The 24,149-nt window shown below is 37.6% G+C and overlaps 1 protein-coding gene across 22 annotated transcripts in view; it reads left to right on the top strand.

Annotated features, from left to right (window-relative positions):
• CALD1 (caldesmon 1) overlaps window positions 1–24,149 on the top strand; it is a 229,233-nt gene that overhangs the window by 75,919 nt on the left and 129,165 nt on the right. For 17 of the 22 annotated variants that reach the window (XM_063667822.1, XM_063667842.1, XM_063667845.1 and 14 more), the window contains exon 2: window positions 23,465–23,552. The gene's annotated coding sequence lies outside the window, so the exon portion shown is untranslated. Of the gene's footprint in view, window positions 1–10,457; window positions 10,629–23,464; window positions 23,553–24,149 lie in introns of all 22 variants that reach the window. The other 5 variants (XM_063667820.1, XM_063667835.1, XM_063667841.1 and 2 more) reach the window with 1 other exon arrangement.

A 24,149-nucleotide genomic window follows, 5' to 3' on the forward strand; every position in this document is an offset into this window, starting at 1 on the left:
AGTTCATCAACTTCTATCACTGAAGCTGTTTCTCTTTGTTAAATTATTGTAAGTAATATTTCTAAATATTAGACTACATTTATAAAACTATTTCTACCTATCCATCTATCTATTTTTATATTTTTAGAGATACCCAGAATTTTATTCACCAAATGTTAACAATTAATTTCTGAGTGCTAGATATAGGTGATTTTTTTAATGTTCTTTATACTTTTTTATGTTTAACTTTTTAAAAGAGTCAACGACATTTTATTTTATTTTATTTTTATTTTTTTGAGACAGAGTCTTGCTCCGTCACCCAGGCTGGAGTGCAACGGCACAATCTCGGCTCACTGCAACCTCTGCCTCCCAGGTTCAAGTGATTCTCCTGCCTCAGCCTCCTGAGTAGCTGGGATTACGGGTGCGCACCACCACGCCTGGCTAATTTTTGTATTTTTAGTAGAGATGTGGTTTCACCATGTTGGCCAAGCTGGTCTCTGGTTCCTGACCTCGTGATCTTCCCATCACAGCCTCCCAAAGTGCTAGGATTACAGGCATGAGCCACTGCACCCTGCCAAGAGTCAACAACATTTTAATAAAAGAGATAGATGTTTATAGAGAGAGATAGTTGACTCTCTCTCTCTTTATTTCTATCTATGATTTCCTTTTTTCTTTCAAAGGTTTAACAATTAATTCTTTAAAACATTGGTTCAATTGTGGCACACCGACCTCTCCTGTTGGCCAGAAACTTATAGGGGGAAGTCTCAATAAAACTATTGAGTCTAAAATCACAAAACAGCTGACAACTTTGTGGCACATCACCCAATTCTTGCAGACAGTGCCAACCCTTGGACAGGTCTATATTATCTTGGGCACGAGACTGCTTGCTAAGTTAAGGTTATATATTGAAGAGAAATCAGATATTTTTATTTCTAGAATTTTCTGTTTGATGAGGGACTGTTGGCTATCTTTTATTTATCTTTTATTTGGGCCAATGCCTAGGCCCAAAAGAGGTTTACCAGATGTGAGGGAAAATGTTATTTCTGCTTTATGTGGTGAGTGATAATGGGTAAATGGGATGAAGGGAAACTTTCCAGAATTTCTAGAATCATATCTTGTCTGAACAAGATATGAATTGATCAGTTCACTTGTCAAACAAGAAAGACATTTGTATCTATCCACAAATTTTATTCTTCAGTTGAATTCAGAATATAGTGATTTTTCATAAGAAATGACAAAACTTAATAAGTTATGCATTTGTTAAAAAAATACTAACTTGTCTAGCATAATCCTGGAATCTCAAACATATTCTGTAGTTGTTTTGTGAGTGAATGCTAACACTCACTGTAAATAAGGCATTGATACTTCCTTGTATAAAAATATTTTAAATTTCTAAAACCTCTCATCATAACATCTCCTTTTCAAACTTCCTCCCCAAATCTTCAAACAACTTATTCTGCTTCATTTGAAGAGAACTAAGTATGGTTTTCATTCATTGCATTTTTCTATTATATTTCTACACTCTACGTTCTATTTGGCAATATAGTTAGTTGCCTTTATCTCCCTGGCTAGATCATGTGTTCTTTGAAAGCAGAAACTATGCTTTGATTTATCCCTGCCTCTCCACTGTAACTAGTTTAGTACTTTACATGTAGAAGCTCTGTACTCAAGTCAACAATGTGGAATTGCCTTAAGATGAAATTGGTGAATAGGTCTGTAGAAAAATGACTTCTCCGTGGGTCACCCTGCCCACCCCAACTGTCCCTCCACATGCCCCCTTAAAATGCAAAATTGCTGGAAGCTTGGGGAAGACGTATGCTTCTTTATGTATGTACATATCATCTCAAAAGGAAAATTTCTGTAATTTTTATCTAAAAGATGCCTATGAGAACAAAGCCAAACAAGTAGCTAAGGCCCGAAGCGCTCAATGGGATGAATAAAATATCTCAATATTTACATGGTTCATTTTGACCGTACCCACAGGGCAGCAAACATCTGCACGAAAAGTAAAAAATTCAGCCTGTTAGATGACTGGTTGTGAAGAGCCAAACATTGGGTATCATGTCATCCACATGTCTGGTTGATTGTATATGAATTGCCCCCTTTTTATCCAGATGGCTTCAGCAATAGATAAAGCATGGAGATTTTTCCACATTTTACATGGTGCTTGGTGTTGTAGAATTCAGCCTTTGTGTGTTCTTTTTCCCCCGTCTTGCTATTGCCTGGATCTCATTAGGAACCATTAGTGATGTAATACTAAACCTATGGAATCTTAAACATGCTTTTAAAATCCTGTGGAATAAAGATGTCTCCTACCAAACCAAAAATGCAGTGGGAATAGACAAAGTTACATTTCTTCAAGAAAAAATGACTCATTTCATAGTTCCCAAACTGTTTTGACTGAAGCTTCTCAAAATAAACTTTCTGGAATATGGAGCCTTTGATGTCTGACTTTGAAAAAAAAAATATCATTTCTCAAAAATACAATTCAATCCTTTTGGGGTGTTCATGTATTTTTGCAGATTAACTTACTTTTATTTCAACAAGTGAATGACACAATATTAAATAGTCATCTGACAAAGAAAGAAAAGTATGTTTGAAGTGGTCTTAACTCCTACATAAACCAAATATAAAGAACATGCCATATGATTTTTTAAATTGCCACAAAAATAGAATTTTCAGAACATTACCAGAAGGGGGATTTGGTCCATTAAGAATAACAAAACAGTTTAGATGTCATGAAAGTAGAAGATTAGGAGTGCCGTTAAGCTTACTAATGAGATTTTTGATTCATATGCTATTTCCTAGGCTAGGCAACATTTTTAATTTTTCACAGTCTTGAACTTTAATCCTTGAAGGGTAATTCAAGTTTCAGAACTTACATACTGCAATTTGTTTGGGGTGGCAATTTGCCATTGATTTGCCTCCGGATTCTTTTGTTCTCTTTCAGCTGGGGGACTCAAAGGTGGTCATTTATTAAGTCCAGGTCTACACATGACCACTGAAACAACTGGTTTTCAATCAAATCTTCTAAATAATCCAACCATTTTTGTGCAGTTGATCAGATTGATTTAAGACATCCATTGCTCTATTCAAACAACAGTGAATGAAATAATTGTATGACTAGACAATCTTTACTTTTCTTTCCTCCTCCTCCTCCTCCTCCTTCTTCTCCTCTTGCTTTTCCTTCTCCTTCTCCTTCTTCTACTTCTTCCTCTTCTTCTTCTTTAATGAGAGTTTCTGTTTGGAGTGGCAGAAGGATTGGTTAAGATGTACATTCTAGCTTCAACTCTTCCACCTCTATCTGATGCTTGAAAAGTTTCTCTTAACCTTTCAAGCCTCATTTTTCTTATCTGTAAATGGAGAGAACAAACGCTCACCTTGTGCTATGTTTGGGACATTAAATAGATGCTGTGGCATTTGATACACAATTGGCCTACAATAAATGCAATTTTTTTCCCAATTCCCCCTCAGTTGTACATATGGAGTTTTCTGCTTTTTTTCATTTTCTATTGTGATGATAACTTCTCAACAGAAGGGTTAAAAGAATATTTGACACTCATTATATACGCTGTTAAAGAATATTAGAACTAGAGATATACCTCACTTGGTCAGATCTGAGCTCCAGGGCCTGATGTCTCTGATGATGGCAAGAAGAGACTGTTGTTGGAATATGTGTTATTCTCTGAGACTTTAAAAATACTACCTTTCCTTCAGAGGCTTTTAAATATCTATTATGCAGTAACATCTCTAAACTACTCTTGAACCTATGCACATTTTTATCATGGTACCAGCATTGAAAGTAATATATTCCAAGTGTTTAATACTTATAATGCAAAGAGGTTTTTCTATTATTTGACCTAAAATCATCACTTTGAAGCTTTAAGATTTAGATAAAGTGGGGAGAAAGGGGGATAGAAAAAGGAGCATGGGAAAAGGGGTAAGGTAATTAACATTTATAAGATGATGGCCAAGTTTATTAGAAAATAGATGGGGTCATACATTTGGGTAGACCTGAGCTTCACTTCCAGCTCTGTCTCATTCCAGGGCATAGAGTTGTTAAGAGAATGTAATGTACCCGCATTAAAATAAATTTGCTTTGTTAACTATAAATTTAAGTTTGGATTTCCTCTTTCCAAGCATTTATTTTTATAAGTGATTAGGGTAATTTAAGGTCTTTAAATTGCTATAAAATATCTAAGCATTAAAGAGGGGTGAGAAAAATTAGCATTTTAAAATTCTCTATATAAGGCTAATTTTGTAGTCGAACTTTTGGATTTATAGATATCTTATGTATATTTTCCCAGAAAAAATGCGAAGATTTCCCTTTTGGTGAAGTCATTTAGGGTTCATTGTTGGTTGGTATAATCTACAAAATTATATTCAATTATGCAATTAATGTAACATATTACATCACATAATAACCCAAGGTCATTTTATACTTACAATAAAAAATTGTTTTGACCCTTCCTGTAGATTAACCTCCCAAATGATTTATTGGTCATTAATAGCTCAATTTTTAGACCCAGGGGTCAGAGTTCAGGGCATTGCAACTGAGAGCAGATCCCTGTGCAGACTGACCAGAGGAGCCTCGGGTATGCTGGGGAGAAATACAAGCACGTTTCTCAATGTCTCAGGCTATCTTTTCCTTCAGTTGCACCAACACCATCTTAATTCAGGTTTCAAGAATCTCCAAACTTACCTACACACTCTAGTTTAGCCCTTTCAAGTATCATTCCATCCTATAAACTGATTTTAAATCTTCCCAAACTACTGTTTATATAAAAAAAACTTAGTCTCAAAATCTTCCCAAACTACTATTTACTTTAAAAATTTTAAATTAAAGAGGGGTGAACAAAACCAGCATTTTTAAATTCTCTATATAAGGATAATTTTATTATTCTATTGTCTGCTCCAAATAATAAAGTAAAAAACTGATGTCCAAGGACCTGGTCAATATTCCTGCTTTCTCCCACCCTCCCAGGCAGGCTTTTGAATATACTCTCCCACGACCACAGCTGCCCATGGCCATAACTGATGTGTTTCTGTTCTGCTGATGTTGCTCCTTCCTCATGTTTGAAATATTCTCACACCTCCTTTCTAGTTATCCAAATCTTAACTCTTTAAGGGCCAATCATCTTCCTGAAGCATCTCCTAAGTACTCCAGCCCACCTAATCAACATACACCAGAGCTTTTCTAGTCCATTCTTCAACTTTTTACAGTTTAGGAGACCCAATTTGCAGAGTTTGTGACTTGTCTGAGGTCACAAAGCAAGTTAGTAGTGTCACCATGACTTAAAATTAAGGTATTTTACCACGAATACTGTTGCCTGAATTCCCTAAACTAATCATGATAACAGACATTTTACTGATAATATTGGTTTTGTATTGTTGGTTCATTGTTCCTAAGTATGAAATCTGGATATGCCCAAATTGTTCCTGGATTATTCTTTCATTTCAGATCCAAATAAAATAATTGGGGCCTCCATCTCAATATTTCTGAGAATCCCCAAGAAAGAGATAAGGTGGTGGGATGCCTTATATTTTTGTCACCTCCTGCTCCAAATTCCAGTCACACATTTACATCCTCAGTCCAACCTCTATCAGCTTAACTCTGAACATGGAAAAGTTCTTTTTTTCTTCATTCCCACAAAGCTGCTGCATTTAACAGACTTTGATGAATGGTTTATGGCATTAAAGTACAGCCCACACTGGATCACAGCTCAAAATTAAATATTTTAATTTGAGAAAAAAATTAACTCTTTAGCTCTTTGCCTTAATTCTCTCCCATGTGATTTTGGGGTGGACAGGGCCATTCAACTTTTACAACCACAAAGCAAGGTCAGGATATTTATGTAAACAAAATATAATAGTTATCTACCCTGGGCTTATGCCCTTAGTAACTCTAAGAAGCAACAGAAGTTTTGACATTAGTTTTTCTTTAACTTGGCCCAGGTTGAAATCTTAGGCAGATCTCCCTATCTCAGTGGACCAGGACAATGTCAGGAGCCAATAGGTATTCATTTGCTACATTCTTAGTTGGGAAAATGAATCCAGCACTATTTTCCAGAATGTAGTAAGATTAGGAAGAATCCAGCACTATTTTCCAGAATGTAGTAAGATTAGGAAGAGAGTAAAAGCAGAAAATGGGCGTTTTTTGCCATTTGCTGAGCTTTTTCTCCATACCAGGTTCTATACTGTTATACATATTACCCCATTTCACTCTCACAACAACCATGCAAGGTAGGCATTCTCCACTTTTCAATGGAGCAAATAAACAATTTGCCAAAGTCATCCAGTAAGAAAGTGGCACAATCCAGAATTCAAACCCAGATCTGCCTGACTTTAAAAGCCTTTCAGGACTTGGCCAGATGACAACGGCAATGGCCCAGGCACAGGAAAGAGTGAGGACCATATCAGATCACATGATATTCCAAATGTACAGAGTGCTGGGAGTCAGACTAAACAGAAATATCAGTCAAAGGTGTTACTTGGGGAAGGTGATGGAGGGTCCATGATGGACTGAGGTTCAGATAGAGATGACTTTTTTTCATTCATTCTTCTGTTTAAAGCTACCGGATTTAACACAAACTCAGGACCTTCTACAGAATCTGAATTGGGTATCCCCAATTCAGATTGGTATCCCCAGGTCACTTAGTTTTTATAACCCAACAAGGGCAATATATTCAATAGACTATCACCAAGAGCCTTTCTGAGCAGCTTGTATTTATTCATCTTGCCTGTGACTGGGCAAAGGGGGCAGGTGTCTGGCTTTTGTTACTGCATAGAAATACAACTTTGGTTTCGTTGATGTGAACCGATAAGCACTGCATGTTAACTGAAATCACACTATGTCCAAACAGAGGACTCCGTGGCACTTTTCTTACTAAAAAGTTGTTAAGTTTGGCAATCCTCACTCTGTTCCAGTCAAACATTTTCTTAACCATATTAGGTTATATGGAAATAAGCCAATATCGCGGCTGGTGTATGAGTAGGTCCTCTGCACCGAGGCAGTTTTCTTGAGAGCATTTTCTCACTGTTTTAAAAGGAATAGAGACAAATGTGGCTCAGAGTATATTTTTAAATGTGGCTGGAAAGAAAAATAAAAATTCACTGATCCAAAAATAATTCAGAATCGCAGCTAGACCAAAGTCAGATTTTTAAGCTGGAAGACTTGGAGAGATTTGGGTATTTGCTTGCTTCTTATTGAAAGACTCAGTCAATTTTTAAAAAGCCCAGCCAACCTTAACACAGATATAGAGGAGGAAATCAGAACAAAATTGCATCATCTGTTCCATAATTGTCCAATGTTGTTCTCGTTGCTTAATCTCGTGGGTTAGAAACCCAGCATTTGAGCTCTGGATTCACTACATTCTGAGTAATCTTAGACACTAGGCTTAATTTCATTGTTTGTCAAATGGGGGGATGATATACTACCTATATCATAGGATTCTTAGGAAAATCCAATGAGATAATGCATGATTCAACTATTACCAAAAAACGTATTATGAGCCTTCTGTTTTTCAAACTACAACACTTGGAGAAAAGTAGCAGCAGAGAAAATAGCTTTTAGGTCTGCCCCTGGTTGCTCTGGTACAGTTATCTGCTTTTCATTTAGATTTATCATATTCTGCTTTGACAGCTAATAACTATTCATCCATATATTCATTCTTTTATTCAGAATATTGAGCACTTAGCAAGTGCCAAGCTCTTAATTAGGAGCTCTTATTCTCATCTTTGCAAATAGATGATAAACCTGTAAAGCTCCCCCCCCATCTTATCGTTAGATACTCTTTTGAAATATTTTTATTTCAAGATACATGTTGGCCATTCATTCACTCCATGTATGTTTATTGAGTGACTACTAAATGGCAGGCAACTGCAAAGTGCTGAAGAATCATTAGTAAACACAATAAATACATCCTCATGGAGATTTCAGTCTAGTAGAAAAGACAGATATTAAATACATAAGTAACCAAACATAAATACCATTGCAAATTGTGATTGTACATGAAGACAAAGAGCAGAGACTTAGAGAATGACATGGAAGTAAAATCTTAAAATTCTATATGTCTAATGCAACAAATTTTAATTTACAATACTTTGGCAATAAATGGATAGGATACTTGAAAACATTATCATCTGATTGTACTGTAACACAAAAATTGGTGTTTTCAGGGTGTTGCAATTATTTAATACTATTCCAACTTTGACTTTGTGGGTTTAAGAAAGGCTAAGAATTATCCAAGTAAGAAGTATGCCTTTATCATTAGGTAACAGTGAGGGACTCATTTCTGGTCTCTGTGGCCAGTAAGCTCTAGATCCATGCAAGAAATTGAAAGCAAGCTTGTGTGACTGGATCACAAAAGAGAGAGGCACAAGAGGAAGCTGGAGAGGCAGGCTGAGCTAGATTATACACGACATTGTAGGTCACGGGAAGAGTTGGATCTGTATTCTAGATGCACTATGAAGCTACTGAAATGTTTTAAGCAGGGGAGTGACATGATTAGATTTATGTTTTTAAAAGGGTAATTGTTTGCAGATGGCTGGAAGATTAGAACAGAAAGACCAGTTGGGAGACTCTTGGAAGGGTCCAGATGAGATGATGGTGGCTTGGATTTGAGTGACAGCAACAATAATGAAGATAAATGAACCATTTTGGGCAAATATCCTGAAGGGAGAATCACCTGGATTTAGTAATTTACTGTAGAGGGAGTAACGGTAGATGAGGAAGGAGGAAGTGTATGAAATGATTCCCAAGTCCAGAGCTTAAGCAACCAGGTAAATATTGGTGTCATTTGCTAAGATGGGAAAAACTTGGGAAACATGGACCGTGTTCAATTCTATCCTGTTTGCTGAGGAAAAAAAAAAGGGGCCGGGGAGTAGTGCTGGAACTTTTTGTGAGTTATAGAGAGGAAACAAAAGTATAAAGCTTAACACCCATCTTCAGAATGCTTGCACCCTAAGCATTAAATCCGCTGTTGATATTTCCTTAACAGGCTTTCTCAAACCACCAGAGGCTCTACTATGATGTGGGTTAGCTCACTCATGGAATTTATTCTCTCTTCACCCTTCCTCTGTGTGTGTCTACATATAATGCAGTTGATTTTAATAATTTAATTTGCTACACCTTTGAATTATCTCATTTATCAAGGCATCAGTCAATCTTAAAAACTAGATCTTTATTTTTTTAAATTTTTAAGTTCAGGGGTACATGTGCAGGATGTGCAGGTTTGTTACACAGGTAAATGTGTGTCATGGGGGTTTGTTATACAGATTATTTCATCACCCAGGTATTAACCCTAGTACCCATTAGTTATTTTTCCTAATCCTCTCTCCCCTCCCACCCTCAACCCTCCAATAAGCCCCAGTGTGTGTTGTTCCCCTCTATGTGTCCATGTGTTCTCATCATTTAGCTCCCACTTATAAGTGAGAACAAGCAGTATTTCGTTTTCTGATCCTGCGTTAGTTTGCTAAGGATAATGGCCACCACCTCCATCCATGTCCCTGCGAAGGATATGATCTCAAACCAGATTTTTAAAGGCAATATTTTTTTTTGGTGCTTCTATAATCTTGGCAGTGAATAATGACAATAGAAGTCTTTACCATTTTATCTTCCTGTTATTTGCTGTAACTCAACTACAAATATTTCAACTTCTCCAGTGGTGTATGTGGAAACAAGAAGAATTCACAGAAAGAAAATGTGATCTGTTTGATTCCCCTGAGAGCCGCTGGTAGAGTACTAAGCTCTACATTACTTAGCAATGCAAAAACAAAGTGGTAGAGATTAAGTGATCAAGATTTATGTACAAGAATATCCATCACAGCACTACTTATAATAGCCCAAACCTGAAATACTCTCAATGTCCAGTGATAAGGGAATGATTACATATAACTGTAAAGTTATCAATCATGTTTTAAAAATTGTATAAAAAATATGTATAATATAATAAGTGAAAAAATTGAGTGCATAACATCACATTTGTTTTTAAAATAGAATCTTACCTTTGTTGAAAAAAAAGACTGGAAGGAAATATATTGAAACTTTAATCTCAGGGTGGGAAGGATGAAAAGAGACTTTAGAATTATTTTCTGCATAATTTCTTTCTTTCTTTTTTTTTGAGATGGAGTCTTGCTCTGTTGCCCAGGCTGGAGTGCAGTGGCGCTATCTCGGCTCACTGCAGCCTCCGCCTCCTAGGTTCAAGAAATTCTCTGCCTCAGCCTCCCGAGTAGGTGGGATTACAGGTGCCCACCACCACGCCTGGCTAATTTTTTTGTATTTTTAGTAGAGATGGGGTTTCACCATCTTGGCCAGGCTGGTCTTGAACTCCTGACCTTGTGATCTGCCCACCTCAGCCTCCCAAAGTGTTGGGATTACAGGCACGAGCCACCGCACCCGGTCTCTGCATAATTTCTGTATTTTCTATAATAAAATGCATATTTGTATACTTTCTATAATAAAATTTATATCTATATAGCACTCAGAGATGGCATAACTTCTACAGATTTGATGATTTTTGTGGAAGAGATCTGAGTTATCTGCGAGTTACCGGCGGCGAATCCATAGGGGTCCACAGCAACTTCAGTCCTTGCCTCCTCAGAAGAAAGAACTCAACTGAGGGGCGTGTAAAGCAGAAAAAGAGATAGAGGCAAGTTTCAGAGCAAGAGTGGAAGTTTATTTTAAAAGCCTTTAGAACAGGAAAGAAAGGCACGCTTGCAAGACACCCAAGCAGGCACGTGAGTGTTAAAGAGAGAAGGTCAAGTGTCCCGTATAACCATGATCCTAGGACTTTTATAAGCTCGTCTTTTCCCCATGATTCTTCCTTGGGGTGGGCATGCACAGAGCCCTTCTTACTCTTGAGAAATGCGCACGTGCAGTATGTTTAGGGAGTTACACACATGCCCATCTGAGGCTTTCTTCCTTCTTCCAGCAGAGTACCCAGGAGATCTTACTTCGTCATTTTTGTCTCTTAATATGCATTTCCAGAAAGCTGTTTCTCTCTGGGGTCTGCATTCAGTTAACACTTTTAAATGTTAACAGGTATGGACCATCAGGAGATTGTCTGTTTCTGGCTGCTCTGAATTATCATTTTTAGAGAGGCAAAGGGATAATTGCCAAACCATCACCTGAAATTTCTAGTGGGTGGTGGGAGAGCCCTCTGCTGCTCCCTGCTCATGACTGACTACCTGTAACAATTTGGGACCTTTTTCAGTAGAGTGAAATAGAAATAAAAGCAGTCTTGAAAACCAGCAATGAATAATTGTCAAGTGCTGCCTGAGATACTGTGGGGTATAAAGTTGTGTGAAAATGTGATTGCTCATTCATGGATCTTATGATCAAGTTCCCACACTCCTGGATTTCCCTTGTTTGGGTTCAAACAGCCTAAGAACATAATAAGGGCAGTTTTGATTTTCGTATCTGAGTTTTTTCTTTTAAGCCACATCAGGAAATGAAGGAACACAGACAGACAGCGGGAGAAATACACTCGCAAAACAACCTAAGTATCTGTGCAGCCTCAATATCATTTAAATTCTGGCTAAGTTTAAGGTTTTTCCTTTTTTTGTTTCCTCCTTCACTCTTCTAGTGTATTCCACATAATGTAGTTGTAGCTCTGCTCAAGGTTCTGGAGTAGCATTTGTATGCAAGCTTAGTTATTTTAAGTTTTTCACAGTTATTTGTTTTTTAACTCTTTAAAAGTAATTTGTCACAATCACATCTTTATGTGCCAGACATATAAGAATTATTGTCTTGTCTCTGGACAGTATGTTTTAGAAGTTTTCCTTATGAAGTTGCAAGACATGTTTTATACTTACGCTTATCAGCTCTATTTAGCCTATAACTGTGTCTGCATAATGCCAGAATTGCCATTTCAACAGAGACCAAGAGCTCCCCAACAGGTATTTGGTGGCAACTGCCAAAAATTTTTATTGAATTAATTTATCTTTTTCACTTAATTCAATCCACTTAGCTATAAATGTTGAACCCACTGAAACTTCTGGTTTTTGGGGGATTTTTTTGGCATATGAAAGGAAGCATTGCTGTGTTTAAAAATGCTATCCTTTGGAGATAAACATTATGGGATGTTCAATATGAAATATCTTATTAATGTGGAAATGGGTTTCATTAACCCATCTGTATCTACACGTTATCCTTCATCTGGTTAAAATTCCACATTTTATAAAAGATAGCAGCTTGGGTTTAAGTTTGTGGCCATGTAAGACTGAAGTTTGATACTGTCCACGTTACCGTCAACCAGCTAATGTATTACCAATAAAAACAGCAGTACTATTCTTCAGTGAGATTCTCATTGTCCACCTTGTGTCCGTTTTCAGTGTAGCCCTGGGAAGAAGGGCACTGGAGAATGTTTCCATCAAGATTTAGAAATGGAAAAGATTGAGCTTCTGGAGACCTCACTTATTTATTCACTTAACACACATTTATTGAGAAACTGCTATGTGATCAGAGCTATGCTAGACACTGGGGATACAGAAATGAATATGACATGAATAATTTAATATTTATTTGCCCACTAGAGTGTTACCCCTCTGAGAGCAGTGATCTTGTCTTTCTCCATCTCTGCTGTCTCCTTAGCAACTCCCATTTAATAACTGGAAATAGAATCCCAAGCGGGTCCTAACTTTTTGTTTCATGAGATAGGAATAGTAGAAGAGCAAATCTCAAACTTTTCCCCCATATGAGGAATGACATTCACAGAAAAGACCCACTTAGAGGAAGACAAATAGGCCTTTTTCTTCCACCGAAGAAAGATGCCTAGAATCCCATTGAATGAGTATCAAGTTTATATGGATAACTTTGAATCCTTCCTAATATTTTAAAAAGTAAATCACATGAAACCTCACATTTCTGATGATACGTCAGAGTAGCAACAATACTGTGATCAGAACTCCACATAGAAAGCTGCTATGGTGGGCCACCATACCTGATGGAAGATCTATTTTGATGTTCAAATGCTTTGAGATTAGGACGGTTGCTTGAAGTATTTATCGCTTGTTACACTTTCTCTGCTGTGTGATTACTGCAAAGACAGGCCAGATTGCAAGGGCCACAAAGGATCAGTTCTTGAGATAATTATTTGAAAACTGTTTAGCCCATGATGGCAGTTAGAAATCGAGCAGTGGATTCTTCCATCCAAAATCAGATGTAGTGATTGATTTGTCCTAAAATAAAAAATAACCAGCTCCTGCTAAATGAACTTAGTTGTTAACTAATCAAACACAGGCAGAGTGGTGTTCTACAAAAAGAACAGATTTGGGGACCCAGCTCCGCCCATCACTAGCTGAGAAGCCTTGGGTAAACCATTTAACCTCTCTAGGCCTTTCTAGGTCTTATTTATAAAATGTTGCCAATAATACTTGTCTTACTGACCTCCAGGGTTGCTATGAAAATCATTTAAGAATAGAGATATGAAAGCCCTGTTTACTGTAAAAGTGCCATGTATTTGTATTCTTAACCCATTTGTGATGTCACTAGGCACTTGGAAATCAGCCCACAAATGGCTGATCTGATTGATGATAGAAGCATAATTGCCCTGTGACCAACCCACTTCATCCCTACCAAACATTCCAGGCATTTCAGTGCAGGAACAAGGTCTATGGGAAAAAGTCAAAAGGAGACTGATCAGAGGAATTCCACTGGCCCTTCCCAGGGCCCTGCGCACAAAATGGTCCCCTGTGCATTGTTATTTTGCTGTGTTTGCCGATGTCCACAGCTTCCTAGACATTAACAGATGGATATCTGGGTGATGATGAACAGACAGAGTGAGTGTGATATTTTACCAGTTTTCTAGTGCAAAGGCCTCTGTATCTAATCTATGGGCTTGCAGCCTTCACTAGTTACTCTTTCAGTTGAATGTGCAAAGAGATAAAGTACTGCCTGCCTTTCTTTAAAATGCTGAGGAATGACATTTAGTGAATTTTTTCAAGGCTACACATACTGATGGTTTTGGTTGCAAGGGTAGGACAAGGTGATTCTAGATCCTGACCTGAGCCCTGTGTCCTGCTGCTGCCCAGATTCTCTCTGTCAGTGTTTCATGCTTGCCACCAACTGAGCTCAAGGCTCTGGATTAGGTCTTACTACACAGCTCTGTGACAGAGAGGAGAGGTGGGCAATACCAGTTGGTTGGAACGTGGGAAAGAGGAACAGGATAATTCCACTTAGGGTGTTATTTTGCTTTGTTTTTTGCTTACCTTAAGCAACTGGCCATAAAGGAAATATATGGCCCTGTCCTTAGGTAGTTAAATTTCAATCAGTAGTCAAAACTAACATTAGAAAAAGTTTTAAGCATACTTTAAACAAACAAGAACATATTATAAATAGGAACATGAAATGTATTTATTACATCAATAAAGTGTGCCTAAATTTTTCAGAGTTGACTTAATTGCACAATAGATACTCCGATCGCTTTGATGACGTGTAGCCTGAACTAGAATTTATTGACTTGAGACACTCCTTCTTTGTGAATATCGAAAATTTCTAAGTACAACCTTTATTGATGAGATTGTCAAAAATTGAGAGTCTAATAGAATTAAAGAGGTTCAATTTTGCCAAACCGGACATTATTAAATTTATCCTATATGCTAGAGGCTGTGCTAAATTCTACAGATAAAAGATAAATGAGGCTAGGTGAGGTGGCTCACACCTGTAATCCCAGAAATTTGGGAGGCCGAGTTAGGCGGATCACCTGAGTTAGGAGTTTGAGACCAGCCTGGCCAACATGGTGAAACCCCGTCTCTACTAAAAATACAAACATTAGCTAGGTGTGGCGGTGGGCGCCTGTAATCCCAGCTACTCAGGAAGCTGAAGCAGGAGAATCACTTGAACCTGGGAGGCAGAGGTTGCAGTGAGCTGAGATCGCGCCACTGCACTCCAGCCTGGTGACAGAGTGAGACTTCATCTCAAAAAAAAAGAAAAAGAAAAAAAAAGATAGATGATATGACTCTTACCCTTGCTCAGATGTCCATCTTGTTTCCTCAGCTTTGCCTCATCAACCATGAGGGTTCTAATCTTCATAGTTGCTTCTCTTTGATAAGTTCTATTTATTTAGGAAGCCATACACAGGCACACAGGCAGAAGAGAACCAGAAGACTGCATCCATTGGAAAATTTAATATACATAAAAATTAAGTGCACCGTTTCTTATCATTTGCTGAAACTTAGGTAACTTAACATCACATCTTACAAACAACAGTCAGTGCTCGCTGATAATGATGACAGTGGTGGTGGCAGTGGTGATGATTACGATGATGAAGGCAAGAGAAACAACTGCCACTGCCTTTTCACAAACATTGGACTTTTTATTATCTACACTAGGTCTTTCGTGATGAGTGGTAGTTATACCCAGCTCAAACTTCAGGTACACTATGACTCTATGAAGAGAAAGATACATTTTTCTCAGTGTCTCTTATGCCTGTAGCCATGGGAAACTTATCAAACACTGACGTCAGCTACTTTCCCATGAGAAGTTCAGAAATTTCATAAGACCACAAATGACTTTCTCTTTCCTATTTGCTTCAGACAAGTACAGAACTTTTCATGAAGCTTAAAAATAAACATCTGACCTTCATGGATACATTCTCATTGCTTCTCCAATCAGAAATCATCTTGCCTGTAAAAATCCACCCTTGTTCTTCTATTAACAATGGAAAGATCTTGGATGATGCAAATAGCATCGCAGATTACTCTTCATTAAATGATTGTCCAAGAGAAAGGAGAAAAGGCTGCAGTGATTAGGCACCATTTTAAGATATCAAAGCCCATCTTTTGTACTATCATAGAACAGGATAAGACCTTTTTTTTTTCATAGTTTTACAACATTGGCTTCTCTGAGAACATACATCTAAGCTATATCCTTTGCACTCCATAAAATTTTAAGAAGAACTCAGCAAAATTTTCCTGGGTAGCTTGCTAGTCTTGGGACCTGACGGCATAGAAATAAACTAAGAATTGAGCCATTCTACTCTCTAGATGCAGAATGACAAAGAAGGCAGAGAAAGAAGCTGATAATATTAAACAAGGGTCAATGGCATGCTAAGTTCAATACTAGGTACTTTATATGTTAGCTCAATCATCACTCAACAGCAGACTTTTTTCTTTCGTTCTTTTTTTTTTTTTCTGAGACGGAGTCTTGCACTGTCACCCAAGCTGGAGTGCAATGGCACGATCTCGGCTCATTGCAACCTCCGTCTCCTGGGTTCACGCGATTCTCCTGCCTCAGCCTCCTGAGTAGCTGGGATTACAGGCACACACCACCACACTGGCTAATTTTTTTTTTTTTTTTTGATTTTTAGTAGAGATGGGGTTTCACTGTGTTGGCCAGACTGGTCTCAAATTCCTGACCTTGTGATCTGCCTGCCTCGGCCTCCCAAAGTGCTGGGATTACAGGTGTGAGCCAATGCACCCGGCCAACAACAGACTTTTATGAAGCATATGATATATGCCAGAGAACATACTAAATGCTTGGTAGGGAGTGATTGATAAGACCACGCCCTTACCATTGGGAAGCCCATACTCATGCAATGCTACCATAGAGGCATTAACCAAGTACAATGGAAGAAGGAAAAAACCCTTCAAGTTAGTAATCACTATCCTCATTTTAAAATTGAAGTAGCTGACATCTGTTAGTTATCTTTGTTAAAGAGCTTCTCTTAGGTTATTAAGTGTAGAGTTCTATGTGACCCTATAGTCAGTCTTACAATTCCATGCTGTTTTAATGGGAAAGATCTATGTTCAATCCAACTGAATGATTTAAAGCTTTGTCTGCTATCCAATAAATCTGTTTGCTACAGAATGCCACAAAAATTCTGACTTTCACTGAATAATTGACTTTTTCTTTAATTATAAGAACAATTTCCTTAATTTCCCACTTTAGCCTGTTTGGTAGCTAAATTCCTAACATATTATCATATTAATACATCTTGTCCCTCTTATCTACTCATTTATACAAATATTTGTATACATTTCCATATGCATAATTCCTAATAACACAGAAAACATATCCCATAAAAATCAAGAGATTCTCATACAGACATAAACCTATACACTAAAATACAAGCATACTATAGATGAATTTGTTCAAGATACATAGGCAAAATCTGAAATGGAAACATACAATTTTAAGAAATAAAGAGGAAACATTGTGCAAGGGCTTGATGCACAAAAGAGCTACAAGAAATAATTTGGGGAAGGTGGGTGGTTAAAAGTGAGGACGAGAAACAGTGTATACTAAGCAAAGGGCTGGATGGATGGTGAAATTTCATGGCATTCTTAAGATGATAAGTAGTCCCTGTATTTGGATTGCCTTGGTATGGGCCACTTGCAAAAACATTCAATATTTCCCTTCTAAGATATGGTAAGCCAAAAAATATATATGGAAAGTTCACTAAGTCATTGGTAAGTAATCCAGTGTTGACTTTTAATTTAGAAATAACTGGCCAAATTGATCCCAGCCTTCCCAACTACAATTCTCCCCCTGCAGAGTACATTGATTTGTATTATCTTATTGTTTTCTCTCATTGTTTGTCTTTCTTTTTATTATTTCATTTTCCTACTGGTACAATACATGACCAGAGATAGTGAACTTTCCTGATTTTATATATTTTGAGCTCATAAATTCCCTGGAGTTGTCATCTTTTCAGACTAAAGCTTCATCTTTTTCTGTTCACATGTTCTAAAAATAATCTTTTTAATGATGTGTAACATATAGAGAAGTGCACAATTTATAATTGTACAGAGTGATGGACTTTCACAGAATGAACACAACTGAGTAGTCAGCATCCAGATCACAAAACAGAATACTACTTGCATTCAGAAGCACCCTAAATGTCCCTTCAGAATCATGCCTTCCCCCACCCAGCCACTGCCTCATGATAATCATTATTCTGATTTCCAACATGAAGTATTAATTTTGTCTGGGCTTCAGTTTTTATATTAATGAAATCATATAGTAATTTTTGTTGTGTTGTTTACATTATGACTCTGAGATTCATTGCCTCAGCAAAACTTAGATCATTCTAATTCCTATATAGGGTTTCATTGTTTGCCTCCCACAATTTATCCATTTTGCTGTTGATAGACATTGAGGTTATTTCCTTTTCACGGCTATTATTAATAGTACTTCTACAAACATTCAAGTTCATGTCTTCTGGTGAATATATGCATGGATTTTTGTTGTATATACGCCTATGAATAAGATCTTTGGGTCACAGGGTATACAAATATTCAGCTTTAGCATATGCTGCCAAATCTTTTTCCCAAGTGATTTTGCCAATTTATATTCCCACAGCAGTGCATGAGCATTTCAGTTGCTCACCAACATTTTGATTTATGTCTTTTAAATTTTAGCTATTCTAGTGGTATGTAGTTTTAGTTCATCATAAGTTTCCATTTGAATTTTTCTAACGATTAATGAGATTGAGCACTTTTTCATATGCTTGTTGACCTTTTTGTCTTTTTTTGTTTTGAGACAAGGTCTCTCTCTGTCCCCAGGCTGGAGTGCAGTGTCATGATCATGGCTTACTGTAGCCTTGACTTCCCTGGCTCAAGAGATCCTCCCACCTTAGCCTCCCAGGTAGCTGAGACTACAGGCATGCACCACCATACCTGGCTAATTTATTTTTTAGTTGTTGGCAATTTTAAATATCCTCTTTTGTGAAATGCCCGTTGAAATCATTACTCATTTCTCTATTAGATCATCCATCTTTTTCTTTTTGATGTGTGGAAATTTTTATATATATTCTGGATGCAAGTTCTTTGTCATCCATATTGCTAATATTTTCTCAATCTATGGCTTGCATCTCCACTCTTTTTATGGTTTTTAGTTTTAATGCAACACAAGTTTTTTTTTTTTTTCTTTTATTGTAATTATTATTATTATTATTATTATTATTGTACTTTAGGTTTTATGGTACATGTGCCCAATGTGCAGGTAAGTTACATATGTATACATGTGCCATGCTGGTGCACTGCACCCACCAACTCGTCATCTAGCATTAGGTATATCTCCCAGTGTTATCCCTCCCCCCTCCCCCCAACCCACAACAGTCCCTGAAGTGTGATGTTCCCCTTCCTGTGTCCATGTGCAACACAAGTTTTTAATTTTTATGTCCCGTTTACAAAATCTTTGCCTATCCCAAAATCATGGGAATTTTTTTTTCCTGAAAGCGCAAATGTGTAAGTTTTCACATGTAGATCCACAATCAATCTGAAAGAATTTGGGGGAATGATGCTAAATAGAGGTCAGGTTTTGATTTTCCTTTTTCCATATAGATATTCATTTAGGTGCGGGATGATGTTACTTTTCTGCAGATAGGGATTGTCTTATCTTCTGGTTGTTTTGATAGAGTTGGGAAAGTTCTCTTCAGTTAAACAGGGGGCTGAGCTGATCTACAACTCATCTTCCATTTTGCATGACTCCTTCAACCTCTGGTTTGCTCCCTCTCCGTGGCTGAACTCTCCAAGGGTCCTAACTAAGGTTGTATCCCAAGACATTTATCACAGCGTAATTTACACACAGTAAAATTTACTCTTTTCAGTGTACAGTTCTGCAAGTTTTGACAAGTGCATATAGTTAAATAACAATCACCATGAATAAGATATAGCGCAGTTCTGTCACCCCAGAATGGTCCTTCCCTCTTGCACTTAAAGTTTTTTCTCCTCAGCTCCACAAGGCTGAGAAGACTGCTCTGCTTCTCAGAAATGTTCTACTTAGTTTCTCTCTTGTATCTTCTTGTCCTTTGTATCTAAAGTATGCCAAATTCCTTGAGGGGGAAATCACTGAATGTAAGATTACTTTTCCAGGCCTTCCTTCTCTCTAAGATGTTGGCCCCTGTAGTCCTGGTTACCACAGCAGCTCTGGGATGCCTCCAAATTAATTTTGGTTTTGTGGAATATTATCCAGAGTTTCTAGTTATTCTCAATGAAAGCACTGGACTGCCACAAGCTATTCCATTGAGGCAAATACCTACGTCAGTCTGGCTACATTCCACAAACTCATCAACAATCTCCTCCAAAACATTTAAAGAAAAATGTTGTATGGAACTCAAAAAGGTAAAAGAAAATGTCAGTGTTGGCAGCTATGGCTGCTCCATGTATCCTGTCATGGAAGGAGCTTTGGAATAAAACAAACCTGGGTTTTAATTCTAACTTGTCATTTATTAACTGTGTGACAACGAATCTTACTTCCAAGTGGGGATAATAAAAAACAACTAGTTTCACAGTTTTCTCATGAAGATTAAATGAAAGAACAGATATCAAATACCTTGCAAATAGTAGGTATTCAATAAATTATAGATATTATTATGTAATATATTATCATTTCTCTTAGAGTTATAAAATGCACTCATCTCTTAGAAATAATAGAGAAGGAGTCAGGATAGGTGGACTTGAAAAGCAATACTCTTCTCTGAGCACCCTGTTAGATGCTGAAAAGGGGGAACTTGGTTGAACTTATTTTATTCAAAATGATATCAAGGTCATTCACATACACAATACATTTTTTTCATGGAAAGATGGTAGAAATAAATCACCTGAATTGAGTACTGTGGCAAATCTATTCCAAATGCTTCATTTTATAGCTGAAGAAATTGAGTGATTAAATGACTTCTATGAGGTCAGTTCACTTGTTAGTATTTATTTAAATGACCCAAATTCCCTAAGATCATATATTTCTTTTCTTCTAACATACTCCTAGCTCCCATGTTTAACTATAAATGTAGAGCAGAGACAATTAATAATGTGTTATTATTACTGGCTCATTCTAACTAAAACCCATCGATCTATTTTTAAATATTTTATTTTAATTTCCATCCCCACAGATTATGTGACTTCCTGCCAACTATGATTGAAATAGCTACTTGCCATTCCTTTCCCATTTTAAGGATTATGTCCTGTAGCTTTTCATTTTTCTGTTATTAAGAAATGATCTGCCTTATCCTCTAATGTATGAAAGGAGCTCGTGCAAGCCTGTAAAACACAGCTCTCTTGAAGTCTACCTAGCAAAAAAGGGAGTGGGGAACCTCCATCCCTCTGGGCACTGGATACAAAGGTGATCATGTGCTTCTTTGGCACTTTCATCTCTGGGCAGGGACAGATCCTCATGCTTTCCAGCAAAGGCAGCCCTGTGGGGATAGTTTTTTGGTAAGACCCTGTGTCCAGCACATCTTTCAGCATTGTGTACTCTACAAACAGACATATGAGCCTGAATGCCACATGGACTGAGTAACTTGGAAGAGTTTCATGATCCCAGAGCACACAGCCATCTCATAAAAGCCTCACACCAGGCTTCTCAAGGGCTCTGCCTGGAACATGCTTCCTTCAGATCTTTACATGGGGGGCTTCTTCCTAGAAATGTGTTTTTAGCCTAGATGTCTCCTTTTCAGAGAGACTATCCCTCACCATCCAACCTCCAGGGACCCTCAGTGGACCTCTTTACACCCTGCTGTTTTTTATTTGCTCAGTCACTATCAGAAATGTGTGTTGTCTGAACTCCAGCAGAGTATAAGCTCCATGGAAGCAGAGCCCTTGTGCATCACCGTGTGCCGTGTCCTGAAGCAGAGGACTCACTCAGTGAACCAGCAAACAGGCTCCTGTATCCACCAAATACACCCAGCACGGTTGGTCAGGCCCTGACTTTGAATACTGGCCTCACCACTAGCTGGGTGAATTCAGGCAAATGACTTCAGCCAAGAAACTTCTCAGTGCTTATCCTAAGATAAGAATATGTATGGGGGGAGGGATAGCATTAGGAGATATACCCAATGCTAAATGACGAGTTAATGGGTGCAGCACACCAACATGGCACATGTATACATATGTAACAAACCTGTACATTGTGCACATGTACCCTAAAACTTAAAGTATAATAATAATAAAATAAAAAAATAAAAAAAGAATATGTATTTTACAAGGTTGTTACAGTCATCAAATGAAATAATGTGTGCAATGTGCTTAGCACGGGGCCTATCACTGAAAAATACTTAACAAACAATAGTTATTATTATTATTTCCATAATGAAAGCAAATCATATTATGAAAAAGTCACAGAGGAATTGTTTTATAAAAATGGTAATGTTGAAATCAGAGACCCTAATTCAACCATGTAAGATAAAATTTTAAATTAATGAAAATCTGGGTCTTCTTGTTAGTTATTTACAATTACTTTTGTAAAGGATCCCTAATTTAACCTTTGCAATGATTCTCTGTTGAAATAAGTTATCATCTCACCCTCCCCTCTTCCCCCACCACCAGCCTCTTAGTATCCATTTGGAAAATGCCGTCTTTCTGAGAATACTTGCAGTAGAAATTTTAAATTAGGATATTAACCATCTCCTGTAAATATATGCTAGCAATGTTTTTCTATTTGTTTAATCTAGAAAGGTGCTAGTTACAGTTTTTCATGCTACTGAATGACTTTAGCTAGAGGTTTCCTGAGGGTTCTAAGAAAATCGCTATCTTAGGGGACTAGAAATCTGATCAAGAGGGAAGAAATTACTTCTTTCTTTTTCTTACACCTTGGTTCTCCTATAGTAAATGTTTTCATATAAAACTCATTTCTCCCCATGCCCGAGGAGATGGTTAAATCAAAGGAGCAATAACTAGTGCCTGGCTGTTTGCCACTGGCTGCAATGGGGACTCAGGGAGGAAGACAGGCTCATTTGCCTAACAGGGCCCAGCTCCCTTCCTGTCTTCCTTCATCTTGGGCCTTTTCCTTCCTTACTACCTCCGGTCTAGACTCAGCTTTCCCTGCAGAGACCTTTGGCAACTGCTTCTGAGCCAGGGCAGCCAGCATCTGTGTGTCGGGCACTGCATTAAAAGCTATGGCTTAAAGGGCTCAAGGGAGAAATGGTTCACCCAGGCATCTATTTGAAGTTGCAAGGTAACTGATGGGAGAGAAAGATCTTAAGACAGGGAGTAAGAGCTTTAGCAACTCTCTGGCCCTTAGACCCTAAATCTGAAAATAGAAAGGAAAGATATTATCTGAAGACAAACTCCACTGTTAGTGACTCTGCCATTCATTTTTTGTTTTCTCTTGAAAGCCTTTCTGTCTTTGTCTCACTAACAAGATAGTTCATGGACATACATAGACACTACAGACCAAAAAAGTTTTCCACTTATAACATTTTCTTCCTTCAGTTTCCCTTTATTCATTATCAAATTTTGAAATAAAATTACTGAGGGGATTGGGAGCAGTGAAAAAGAAACTTGGCAATTAGATACTGTCCCCGGGCTTGTCTTAACTATGCCTCCTTCTCCAGAATAATTTATTCAGAATAAATGGATGGACTCTGCGATAAGTGTATTTTCCTTAAAATACAAATGCACAATAGCTATTTCTACCCCTGCCTTATTTCTCCCTTTAGATTCTAACTAACAACAGTACTTGAGGAAGAAATGATATTTGAAAATATATAGTCTGTATTAACTAAAATTCATTCAACTTAATTATGTTTCCATCCTCCTTTTATTCCAGGTATCACTGGAACATTTCAAGATCATCAAATCAAATTCCACAGGGATTGGTGATCAACCAGAAGGCTCAGACATCTGATTGCTGACCTGTGAGTAAAGTTTACGTTTTATTAATACTTTGGTCTCTGCTCTTAGGAATTACACAGCCTTTGTGCCTGATATTCTAAATTCTTAGATCTAAAGATGCACTGTGAGAAAACAGTTTTTCTGCTGTGGCCCTCCTACTTTACTTACCAATTAATCAGTTAGAATCTATCAAGTTTTGAAGGATCTACCAAGTCTTTTACCCTGTTTTGTAATCTGATTTTTTTTGCTTTATTTTTAAATGTTTCCTGCAATGTAATATCTTTCGCAAAACAGTCCTGGATCAATCATGAAGTCTTCACTTCCTGTGAAAAATGCTAGTGACTTGAATCAATAAAGACAACATGAGTCAGCCTTCCAAGGTGAATAAGCTCACCTTTGTGCAAACACTGGTAATCTCTGGAGCACTAAGTACCCCTCACTTTCAACAAATCTCTCTCACCTGGGAGGAAAACTTCTACCAGAACAAGGACCACCTAGGGAGGTGAAAGAGGGGATTTCCACTTTAGAGGATGGAGAAACCAAAGGGCATTTCACTCATTCACAGTTTTGCTGAGCTTGGCTCCAGTAGGTAGAAAAGTTCTTCAAGAGTTCAGCACACC

Source organism: Pongo pygmaeus, chromosome 6 (genome assembly GCF_028885625.2).
Source record: "Pongo pygmaeus isolate AG05252 chromosome 6, NHGRI_mPonPyg2-v2.0_pri, whole genome shotgun sequence".
NCBI classification, from domain to species: Eukaryota; Metazoa; Chordata; class Mammalia; order Primates; family Hominidae; genus Pongo; species Pongo pygmaeus.